Genomic DNA, 11,704 nt, shown 5'->3' with positions numbered 1-11,704 from the left:
TCTTTTTATCCCCTCCCCCCTCCTCTCCACTCTCATCCTTTCTCTTTCTTTCTCTAGCTCTTCCTCCCTTCCTCCCTCCCTCCCTCCCTCTTTCTCTTCTCCCTCTTCCTTCCTCTCTTTTCTCCCTCTTTCTTTTCTCTCCCTTCCTTCCTCTTTTTATCCCCTCCCCCCTCCTCTCCACTCTCATCCTTTCTCTTTCTTTCTCTAGCTCTTCCTTCCTTCCTTCCTTCCTTCCTTCCTTCCTTCCTTCCTTCCTTCCTCTAGCTCTCTCTCTCTCTTCGCTCCAGGAGGCTCCCACCTCAGTTGCAGCCCCTGCGGTCAGAAGCCAGACCGCAGCTAGCTAGAAAAAGGGCACGACACTCATCTTTCACACAGGTGTGATCAAAAGGAGACCTGAGCAGCCCCCCCCCCCAGCTCTGAATGCTGCATGTGGAGAGAGAAACCCCACTGCTCCCCCAGACCCACGAAGCCGTTCAGTCAATGAAGCTAACCTAAGGCCCAAGCTGCTCCCCGCCGCCGCTGCCCTGGACAGAGAGAAGGAATGCAAGGAAAGCATCTGCATCAGAGACGACCTGGTTTGGGATGTTTGTTTACTGCATGCAGGTTAAAGTATGTATCAATTAAAAGGAAAAAAACCCCACAATGATTAGATAGACTCAACTGTGGTGCCCCAGGTCAAACCTCCATCCACTTAAGAACCCCCCATTCAGGCATCTGACCTGTGATGGTGTTTCTGCATTAAAAGCATCGGTTCTGTTTTCAGGCCTTGAGACTTAAATCTTTAAGAAACATAAAGAGGGACCTTGCTCAGTGATAAAGCCCAGGCTTTGTGGTCTAATATCCCAGGTTCAAATCCATAGCCTCTCTAGGTAAGGATGGGAAAAAGAAATGTTTACAAGCTAAAAGTAGTCTTTCTATGTTTGTCTTCTTGACTCCTAATGACTGCATGAAATAATCCCTGAGGTCTTCTTGGCAAGCTATTTCTGGATGTGGATTGCCATTGCCCTCTTCCTAGGACTGAGAGTGTGGCTGGCCCAAGATCACCCAGCTGATTTTGTACCTAAGAGTCGTGGTGGTGCAGTGGTTAGAATACAGTACTGCAGGCTGACTCTGCTGACTGCCAGCAGTTCGATCCTGACCGGCTCAAGGTTGATTCAGCCTTCCACCCTTCTGAGGTCGGTAAAATGAGGACCCAGATTGTTGGGGGAAATAAGCTGACATTGTAAATCCTTCAGAGAATGGTGTAAAGCACTATGAAGTGGTATATAACTCTAAGTGTTATCACTATTTCTTAATGCTAAGGCAGGACTAGAATTCACTGTCTACCAGCTTCTAGGCTAGTGCCTTAACCACTAGACCACACTATAGAGCAGAGGTCTTCAAACTTGGCCCTTTTATGACTTGTAGACTTCAACTCCCAGAATTCCTCAGCCAGGCATGTTGAGATGGGCAACTATAGAAATCAGATCAGATCAGATCAGATCAAATCAATAACTACTGGCTTCCCAAAATTGTCTAGACAGAGATATATGCACTACTGGCTCAATACAGAGAGTCACAGTGTCCTGTCTTGAAGAATTATTTCATTTTGTTAGACATGCATCCCAATTTTCATGCAAGATTTCAAGACAATATGCTTAGCACTCCAGCTTCTCATTTTGCCCAGTCATATCAACAACCTATGCTAAGTTGGTTTGAAATAGAGTAACCTACCCAAACTTAATTGCTCATCTCCCATGGTTTGACATAGACCGGGGATCTCCCCATTCTAGTCCAACAACTTCACCACAATGGGTTCCAATAGCAAATCCAGCATGCACACCGTTTAGGGTATATAAAACAACATGGCATCAAAGCAGTCTACAAATAATTTTACATGTATCTATAGTACAATCATCTTTAAAGATTGTGAATAATTATAGAGATAACAAGGTAGAGATATTTCTATGTTTATTTTAAGATTGTTGGGTGTACTGTTCTCCAACATTATCTTGTTTTTCCCTTGGTAAATGTAACTTAACACTATTATCTAGCTTCAAGTAATACCTTTAGGTGCTCATCTAAAATTCTAGCTGAGTACAGTAAATCTGAGTACTGTATATCTCAGAGCATATTTGCGCCCCTAGATAAAATTTTAAATGATTCACGGAGAAGGGGAAAAAATGCATCAGAAAATAACAGGAACTACTTATCATCTCTCAATAAGTCACCACTTCTTCTGAATATATCTTTCTTTGCCAGTCCCAACTATTCACTTTGAAAAAAAATCTATATCATCCCCACCGGCGCCTGTTGGAGGAGGAGTAAATGGCAACCCAGAGATTGTGGCAGCATGATCAAAGCGTTGCCCTTTGGGTGTGATGCGACTTTGATGTGTGTACAAATGAGGCAGGACTTTGATGATGATGATGCTGAGGCTGCCATTTTGCCTTGACTGACCCATTCTGTGGAAGCCAATGATCCTATACTACACTGTATACAATGTCTGCCCAGGGAATTTTCTCCATTGAGTTCAATAACTTCTGGCATTTTCTATAAGTGAAGAATTCAGTGTAATACGATTACCCGAATCATAGATAAAACAGAAGGAAAGACTCATTTTGTAAACTTCCTTAAATGCTGTCACTGAAGCCTAATATTGGGCGAATGCCATTAAGTTGTACTCCTACTTATTTCACATACATTTTATATGAATGTGAAACAAATGGGTGAAATAAACATTTCACATACATATAAAATGTACGGTGAAATAAAGAGGCTTAAAACTAAATGACATCCACCTAGTATCTGGCCACATCAACAGCATTTAAGGAAGCTTGTTTGACCCTTTACAAAATGACCCCTCTCTGTTTTTCCTTCCGTTTATCTAATAGTCAAAATTTTAAACTCACGGGGTTAGGGCAATGGTATTACGTTGAATTCTTCATATATAGAAAATGACAGATGTTATCAAACTCAGTGGGGAAGCTTCACTGAATATTTGTATGTGCATTATTTCTATGACCTATTTTACACTTATTTTACTTGCTCAGTGTTGAATGTTATGTGGCTATAACTTGAAGGTGCTTCTGATAGGAATTTTTAAAAAATGACAATAAAACCAACACAACACGAAATGGAAAATGGCATACACCTCCAAAGAAAATGCTGTGTGGGAGGAGGGTGCGTGCTGGACAGGGCAGTGGGTAGAGACAGAGCCAAAGGTGGATTTTCCCCGTTGTGTTTTTTTACTCACTCACAAGAGCTGATTCCAGGGAAAGATAGAGCACAGTTACAAGAATTAAAATCTTGCAATTAGGCCAGGATCGTATAAAATGAATCTGACGTTCACACACAGCCTCTGCTTCAGAAGATGGCCATGTTCCTGAAGTAAGTGGAATGTGGCCCCCAATGGAGATCAAAGGCGGCGGACAATGGAGATCAGGGGGCAAAATGTTGGATGAAGAGACTAGCCCGCAAACTCAAGGGATGGTCTTTATTGCAGAAGATAACCTGCTGACCTTACAATGGTGCTGTCCCATAGATAGTGCTGAAATACGACTCAACCACTATTCTGGGGACTGGAGGCTTCCATTTCCCTCCCCCACCCCACCACCCCACCCTAAGATGGGTAGACTTCAACTCCCAGCATTCCACAAAATTTTTAAAAGGTCAGTTGGGGAAATCTGACCGTTGAAATCCACCCATCTTAAAGTGGCTAATATTAAAAAAAAACTGGCCTGAGGAAATGTATTTCTTCAGCTTATCAGTTCTGTAGCTATCTATCGCTGTCAACAAAAGGAGATAACTGGACACAGGTAATGTATAGAAATTACAATACATTTGGGTTCTTCACTTTTTCTTATTTAAATAGAAACTAGTCTACCCAAAAATTGGCCCCGACGATTCAGCCTCTAAGGCTTAATACTTGGGAGGACTTGACCATTTGGATAAGCCACTATGGGATTGATTGGCTGCAAGAATTTGATATAGGGCATGCTGAGAAACTTAGCAATAGTCAAACAAAGTGGCACAGATCCAGCTGCAAGAGTAGAACAGCGGAGACATCGCCAGGAGTAACTTGGTTTATTTTCAGATCTTCAATTTCCATGGCATTTCCTGGGGGTTTCCGTGCTTTTTATGGCTAAGTTTGCAATTCGGAAGTTAATTCATCCTGGTGCCATAACAAGTTTGATGAGTCATCATTTGTCAGGGTGAAGTGACAATTTACCTTTTGTTTTCCAGCGCAGTCTCTAAGATGATTGCCCCAGTGACTAAAGGTGCATCAGTGACCTTGGCAGGCTGACACAAAGACAGGGTGTGGAAGTGGAAGCCTTTGGCACATCAAAAAACTATACACTATTATTTTTTTAAAAAAACCCTCAGTGCACCCTTGCACATAAAACGTAGGAGAGAAAATATGGAAACATGACGGATGGATTTAAATACATATTCTCAAAAATGATCTCAATTCGTTCCACAATGTGATTTATGCTAATCTATGTATGTAATGGGAAGGTAACAGCGTTCCATGCACCTCTGGCATCTAGTCATGCTGGCCACATGACCATGGAGACGTCCTTGGACAAGCGCTGGCTCTTCGGCTTTGAAACAGAGATGAGCACCGGCCCCTAGAGTCGGAAATGACTAGCACGCATGTGCAGGGGAACCTTTACCTTTACCTTATGTATGTAATGTATGTTATCTATGTATGGGATGTATGTATCAAAATGCTTTTATGATACTTCAATCACTTTGACCCAAAGTAACTCAGTTCAAGATGGTAAACCAAGAGGAATTCACGTTAACCGTGGAAGGATTTTATACTGTATGTTCTGTCTCTAATTGTTATTTAATTTGGGGAAACCCATATTAAGATTTGCAACCCCGTGGAAAGTCTCGTTTTAGTTAGGCTGGTTTCAGAGAGGTGCCATAATAGAGAAAGATTTACAGATTTACTTATAAATAGGCACAGCCATTAGGAATAGTCCAGCTATGGGAAATGAGGAATGGATCATTTCAGTCTCTAATGCCCATTATGTTTGTCGTTGTTTTAACCATTTAGAGCAGGGCTCTTTAAACCTGGCCTGTTTATGACTTGTGGACTTCAAATCCCAGAATTCCTCAGCCAGCATGCGTGCTAGTCATTTCCAACTCTAAGGGCCGGTGCTCATCTCCGTTTCAAAGCCGAAGAGCCAGCGCTTGTCCAAGGACGTCTCCATGGTCATGTGGCCAGCATGACTAGATGCCAGAGGCGCATGGAACGCTGCCTGGCTGAGGAATTCTGGGAGTTGAAGTCCACAAGTTATAAAAGGACCAAGTTTGAAGACCCCTGATTTAGAGGGAAGCAACCTAGAACTAAGGAGAAACTTCCTGACAGTGAGAACAATTAACCAGTGGAACAACCTGCCTCGAGAAGCTATGAATGCTCCAACACTGGAAGCTTTTAAGAAGAGACTGGACAGCCATTTGCCTGAAATGGTATAGGTTTTCCTACCTGAGCAAGGGGTTGGACTAGAAGACCTCCAAGGTCCCTTCCAACTTTATTTTTATTATTAGTCATGTCTGACTCTTGACAACTTTACAGGCAAATGTTCTCCATCTTTAGGCATACCGCACACATACCACTCTGCTCAGGGCAGTGTTTTTAAATCTTGGCAACTTTCAGATGCGCGGAGAATTCCGTGAGTGGAAGTCCACTCATCTAAAAGTTGCCACATTTGAAAAACACTCGTTTTGCACCTTCTACTGAAAAAAAAAGAAAGAAAGAAAGAAAAAAAGAGGAAGAATTGTCCCAGAAAACAGAGTCTGCCTGGATTCAAAATGGCTTTTTTTCTACTTTTTCATCTGCTCTCCCTTTCGCTCTTCATCTTCTTCAGAGTCGAAATACCCATGGATACATTTTTGCCTGCTTTTCTTTGGCTTCTCTATAAAATAGCACTTATGTTGATGACGTCTGACTAAACAAGACGGAATGAACCTTTACAAGGACAGCTGCTAAAAGCCAGCCCACGGCTATCCCCCTGTGTTTCTCCTTTAGAAGTGCGATTAATTATTTCAACAACATTGTCTGGCTCAATCAGCCTTCAAAGCAATGTGCATTAAACTGGTCAGGCCAGAAAAGTACCACCTTGTAGACACACCTACCCATCTTAGACCTAGAGTTTTCTGTTTTATTTACATTGTTGGCTGAATTCATTCTTATCTAGCCTAATCGATTTTATCTTTTTTTTTAAATTTTAATCCCATTTATATCCCGCCCTTCTCCGAAGACTCAGGGCGGCTTACAATTTAAGCACAAACCAATGTGCTTAGCAATAGCCTTCATTCTATGTATATGCCTGCTTATTAGGGCTTTCGCCACCCCACCCCCCGCCAAGCGGCATTTTTACAAAGTCAGCTTATTGCCCCCAACAATCTGGGTCCTCATTTTATCGGAAGGATGGAAGGCTGAGTCAACCTTGAGCCTGGTGGGATGCGAACCTGCACTAATTCCAGGCAGCTGGTGTTACTTAAGGAGGCATTAGCCCACTGCTCCACCAAGGCTCTTATTTATGCATTAACATATTGGAACGGCTATTTTCCATGGGGAGTTAATTCTCCAGGGAGAGGCATATACCTGCGTGGTAAACTGCAAATCTGTTCCATAGGCTTCAGGGAAGCATTAGCACATATTGGTGTAATGTCATAGCTAGAAATATTCTTGGGGAGCAAGAGAGAATGTCTGCTCCCTATCTTGTCAAGACCAAGTAAACCAGTTCAAAGTGCTTTGGAAATGATGAACATATAATGTAGCATACATGTTCCGTAAATAAGGAAGTGACACAATGGTCAGATATGGGAGATTTCATGCTATACCCTACAATGAGGGTCTCTGCATTTGCGGAGCAGCAGAAGTAGAAGACTTGGCTCACATCCTATTTGAATGTTGCCTGTATAAGAGGGTGAGAGACAGGTATCTTGGTCTATATACCAAACGAATGACCCATTGGGATCCCCGTAACAAAACAACTTACCTTATGTCCGGCCAGAACTTGAAAATAACATTTAATGCAGCACAGTACTTAAACAAAATGGTTCGGTTGAGATCTGCATATGTGGGACTGATTGGGGTAGATTGCAAGGGCGACTTCAAAATATAATTTTATCATATTTTATCTATATCTTTAATTACAGTACACTATTACAATTTCATTTTAGATTTGTATTTTATTTCCATTTCATTTTAAATCGTATTTTATTCTAATTCCATTTTAAATTGTATTTTATCAAATTCCATTTTAAATTGTTTTTAATCAAATTTTAGTAACAATTTGTTGCTGGAACTTTGATGTGGCCCAAGGGCTAATCAATAAAGACTTATTATTATAAAAAAGGAGATACAAATTGAATGGGCAATTTGCTTATTCAAATTCATAATTCAATGCTAACTATCATATTTACAAGATATTCTCTATACATTGATTTCTGTGTTTCAAGCCACTAAAGGAATTTATGTGCAATGTGCAAAGGCTAATACTGACTATACCAAAAAATATCATTCCTATTTCTCTTGAAAGTAAAAGAAATTAAAATAAGGAAGTGTCTCTGTGTCACCCCAACATCCAAGGTCATTTGGGAGAAGAGAGGAGTGGTGATAAAATGAATGATATAATTTGTAATTTGACCCAAAAAGGGAAACACAAATCTATTAAGTGTTTAGAATATTAGCAGGTTAAGTGTACTTAGTTTCTTCACCACAGAGTGGAGGACCTTGTCGATCAGAAGGTTGGCAGTTTGGCGGGTCGAATCCCGAGTGCCGCGTAGCAGAGTGAGCACCTGTTACTCGTCCCAGCTTCTGCCAACCTAGCAGTTTGAAAGCACGTAAAAATGCAAGTAGAAAAATAGGGACCACTATGGTGGGAAGGTAACAGCGTTCTGTGCGCCTTTGGCGTCTAGTCATGCCGACCACATGACCACAGAGACGTCATCGGACAAGCGCTGGCTCTTCGGCTTTGAAACGGAGATGAACACCGGCCCCTAGAGTTGGAAATGACTAGCACGCATGTGCGGGGGAACCTTTACCTTTTTTTAAAAAAATTAAAATAGATGAGTTTTAGTTTCTGACCTGCCCCTTCTTATAATGGGGAATGTAACCATACTGTAGCTATTCCAATTTATTTATTTAAATGTATTAAAAGACAAATGTGGTGCTTTGCCTGAACTAATGGTGTGACTCTGATCTATGCCAGAGGCTGTAGTGTAACTCATTTAACACCCTCAAAATTATATTTTGCAAATACCCTCGTTGCAACCTCAGACATTCCCAGTTTTACCTTGCTAAGCACCTCCTTAGTCAGGAAAGTGAACTCTTGTTTTATTTTCTTGTATGCATGCTCAGACAGAACTGACCCAAGTGAGGGATTTAATTATGGAGTGCACTATGCTAGAAAAATAATGTCCTTTGTAAAATGCAATGCGTTAAGGGGAAGCTCTCTCGAAGCGACTTAAAACTAAACTATTCAGAAGATTTATTTATCTTTATGATTAAGACAATTTCACTGTGAGAAAGGACTGCTTTTGGTCTCTAGAAATGCAAACAATGCAGAAGCTAAATATGCGTGAAGTGCTCTTGAATGAATATATCCAACTGAAAAAGAAAAGCATTTGTCATGGCCTTTTTTTTTAAAAAGAAAAATCCCTCTTCAACAAAAAATGAGTATCTTGAACATCGGCTGTATCAAGGGAATTAAAAAGTGGCTTTCCCATATGACATCAGATTTAAGCTCAGATTCTCTTGAATCGAATTCAGGCTTCTAGGCAGCATCGTTTCCTTGCAAAAGAGGCTTCTGGTTTTCTGCCTCACACTTTTAAACGAGCCTTATTTTTAGTGGTGCTTTTAAGTGTACTTTATCTTTCCAAAGCAAACCCTGACGTGGTAAGTTGTCTCTCTTAGCCCGTCTCCTTTCGGCCCCAGTTGTCCAAGTGTGAAAACGTTCCATTAAAAGAGCAGAAGTAGTCCTTGGCTCTTTAGCGACCGTTCAAAGTTGCCACAGCATTGAAACAAAGCGACTCAGAGCCTGTTCTCATGCTTTCAACCTCTGATCAACATTTCGGTGCTTGGCAACTGGCGTGTTTTTATGATGCTTGTAAAGTCCCGAGTTCACGTGATCGCCATTGGCAACCTTCCCAGCCAGTTTCCCACAAGCAAAGACAATGGGGTTTTGAAAGAAAAATCTTCATCAGGGTCCAGTCCAAGCGGGAATAAACAAAATGGAGACTGCTTTAGAAAGAAGGTTGTAGTTTATTGAAGAGGAGAGCCAGACAGAAAGATGGCTCTGGTAAAGCTGACCAGATGTAGCTGGGAGTGGTAAGCTTTGATACCTTCTTGGGCTTTTGAGGTGGTTTCCTGTTCCTGTTTGAGGCTTTGTATTTCCTGTGTCATGTATTTTGACCTGAGCCTGAGTGTGCCCTTTTTGCTATTGGTGGGTTAATCCTATTATGTCCCCAAAGGTCATGTAAAAGACTTGGTGGAGCAGTGGACTAATGCCTCCTTAAGTAACACCAGCTGCCTGCAATTAGTGCAGGTTCGCATCCCACCAGGCTCAAGGTTGACTCAGCCTTCCATCCTTCCGAGGTAGGTAAAATGAGGACCCAGATTGTTGGGGGCAATTAAGCTGACTTTGTAATAATGCCGCTTGGGGGTGTGTGTGTGAAAGCCCTAATAAGCAGGCATATACGTAGAATGAAGGCTACTGCTAAGCTTGTAAGCCGCCCTGAGTCTTCGGAGAAGGGCGGGATATAAATGGAATTAAAATAAAAATAAATAAAAATAAATAAAAAATGTCTTTTAGAGTTTGGGTGGGGTATTTAGGGGGTCTTTGTCTTCCTAATCTCATCAGCTTCTAGCTTTCTGGATCCAACCTTCCTGAATGGATTATTACATCTGCATTTCTAAAAGCTGGTTTGTGTTGAGTTTTCTGGCGTGGGGGGGAGAGAGAAGTTTCTGTCTTTTTAAGATCTTCTCCATTATTCCTTTAGAGAAATATATTCTGCCTTCTTAATATCCCCCCAAATATTTCTTTCTCTGGATTCTTCCCACAGGGGAAAACTGGATTTGCTTAACAACCGCGGGATTCACTTAACCATTGCAGCAATGCACAGAACAACCAAGCTGAAAAAAAAGTGGCAAAATTGAACGCAACTCTCTTAACAAGTGCCTTGCTTGGCGATGGAAATTCTGGTCTCAGCTGTTTTCCTAAGTCAAGGACCACCTGCCCCTTCACAAAGTCATCTTTGAACTCAAATGCAGGAAGCCAGGTATGAGCGCAGAAGTTCCTTTGCTCTGGGCAGGCCGTCCCTTCCCCACTTTTCTGCCGTAACCGTCTTTTGCTACAGGCTGACCAGCCCGCTTGTGTTTTTCCTACTGATGAATGTCATTAAGAATAGTGTCTTTCTCAAGGACTGAATTGGAAAGCTGCCTGAAGATTAAGTTTTATCCTAATGTTCACTCCCATTCTTGGCCTTTGTACTCCAAGAACTGACATTCTCGGTGCCTGGAACAGCCTTTCTCTGTCTCTGTCTCTCTCTTTGTCTGTCTGTCTCTCTCTCAATGAGTCTCTCTCCCAACCTTTTGAGACAATTCCTTGTGTTATTAAAATGTCCACTTTTTAAAAATGTTGTTTTGAAAAGCTATCCCTCTGGCTCCTTCCAGCCTCGAAACCTTCTCCCAATGAACTTGGAGTAAATTCTTAGCACGTCAAGACATCCCAGATTTTGCAATGCTGGTAACAAGGGGAATAAATGTCCTGGCAGGTGATTGGTGAAGCTTCTGTGATGTCACAGAGGGGGGGCAATTGGCAAAAGGACCTTCATATGCTCAGCACTGAGGATGTTACCTAGTTGGGTCATGAAACGTCTTTAAGAAAACAGCCAAGCTCAGAAAGCACCAAGGACCCCTCACTTCAACCCTGAGCTACAAAAATTCTCCTTGGCGGATATGCTCAACCTTCTGTTACCAGAGATGGACACTTTACATTACTTAAGGAGAACCAGCTGAGTGTTAGAGGAAAGGGCTACTTTTTTTTTGAAAACTGCTATTCTTCTCCTATGTCTAAAACTGGTGGGGTTTTTTTTATTATTATTGTCCGTTCCTAATCTGAGCATTCTGAACCTGTAATACACAACGCAGAGGCCACATCTAATTTGAGAGTCCTGCATGCAGTCATTAGTAACTTGGGAGGTGCAAGATTCCATGATAAACACAAATTTTAACTCTGCTGATTTGCTTCTGATGTCATCTAGCAATTGCTGTCGGCTCTGCCTGTTTTCCTAATTGTGACTGGCTAGTCGTGATGTAATTCCTTAATTGCTACGTAAAGCTACCTGCCTACTCCTCTGCAAAGAGAGTCTCTGTGTATGGTACTTGCTAATTAGATTAAAGCGGTGTTAAATAATAACATTTTCCTGTAGTGGGGTTGTGCAGTTGCTTATTTAGCTCTGTCTCTCTCTCTCTCTCACACACACAAATGTGCAAAAACCACCTTCTCTGCAGCATTCAGCAGTAATAAGGTGTGTGTGAAGAGTTTGCAAAAGTTGCCTTCTAGCTCTTGCTTCAAAAACAGAGACTCTGCATAATTTTTAAAGGAATCTGTTTGCCAAAAAAAAGGATATATTTCCTTTTTTTTCAAATGGGCAGATGTATTTTGAGGGGGAAACACAGGGTAAAAGCCACATTTGGGCATTT

General features: G+C 41.6%; 1 long non-coding RNA gene across 2 annotated transcripts in view; it reads right to left on the bottom strand.

Annotated features, from left to right (window-relative positions):
• LOC310645575 overlaps positions 1-11,704 on the bottom strand; it is a 590,514-nt gene that overhangs the window by 93,011 nt on the left and 485,799 nt on the right. The window lies entirely within an intron of this gene.

The sequence above is a fragment of the Vipera ursinii genome (assembly GCF_947247035.1).
Source record: "Vipera ursinii genome assembly, chromosome: 11".
Classification (NCBI taxonomy): Eukaryota; Metazoa; Chordata; class Lepidosauria; order Squamata; family Viperidae; genus Vipera; species Vipera ursinii.
This window is presented reverse-complemented; position numbering and strand designations above follow the sequence as displayed.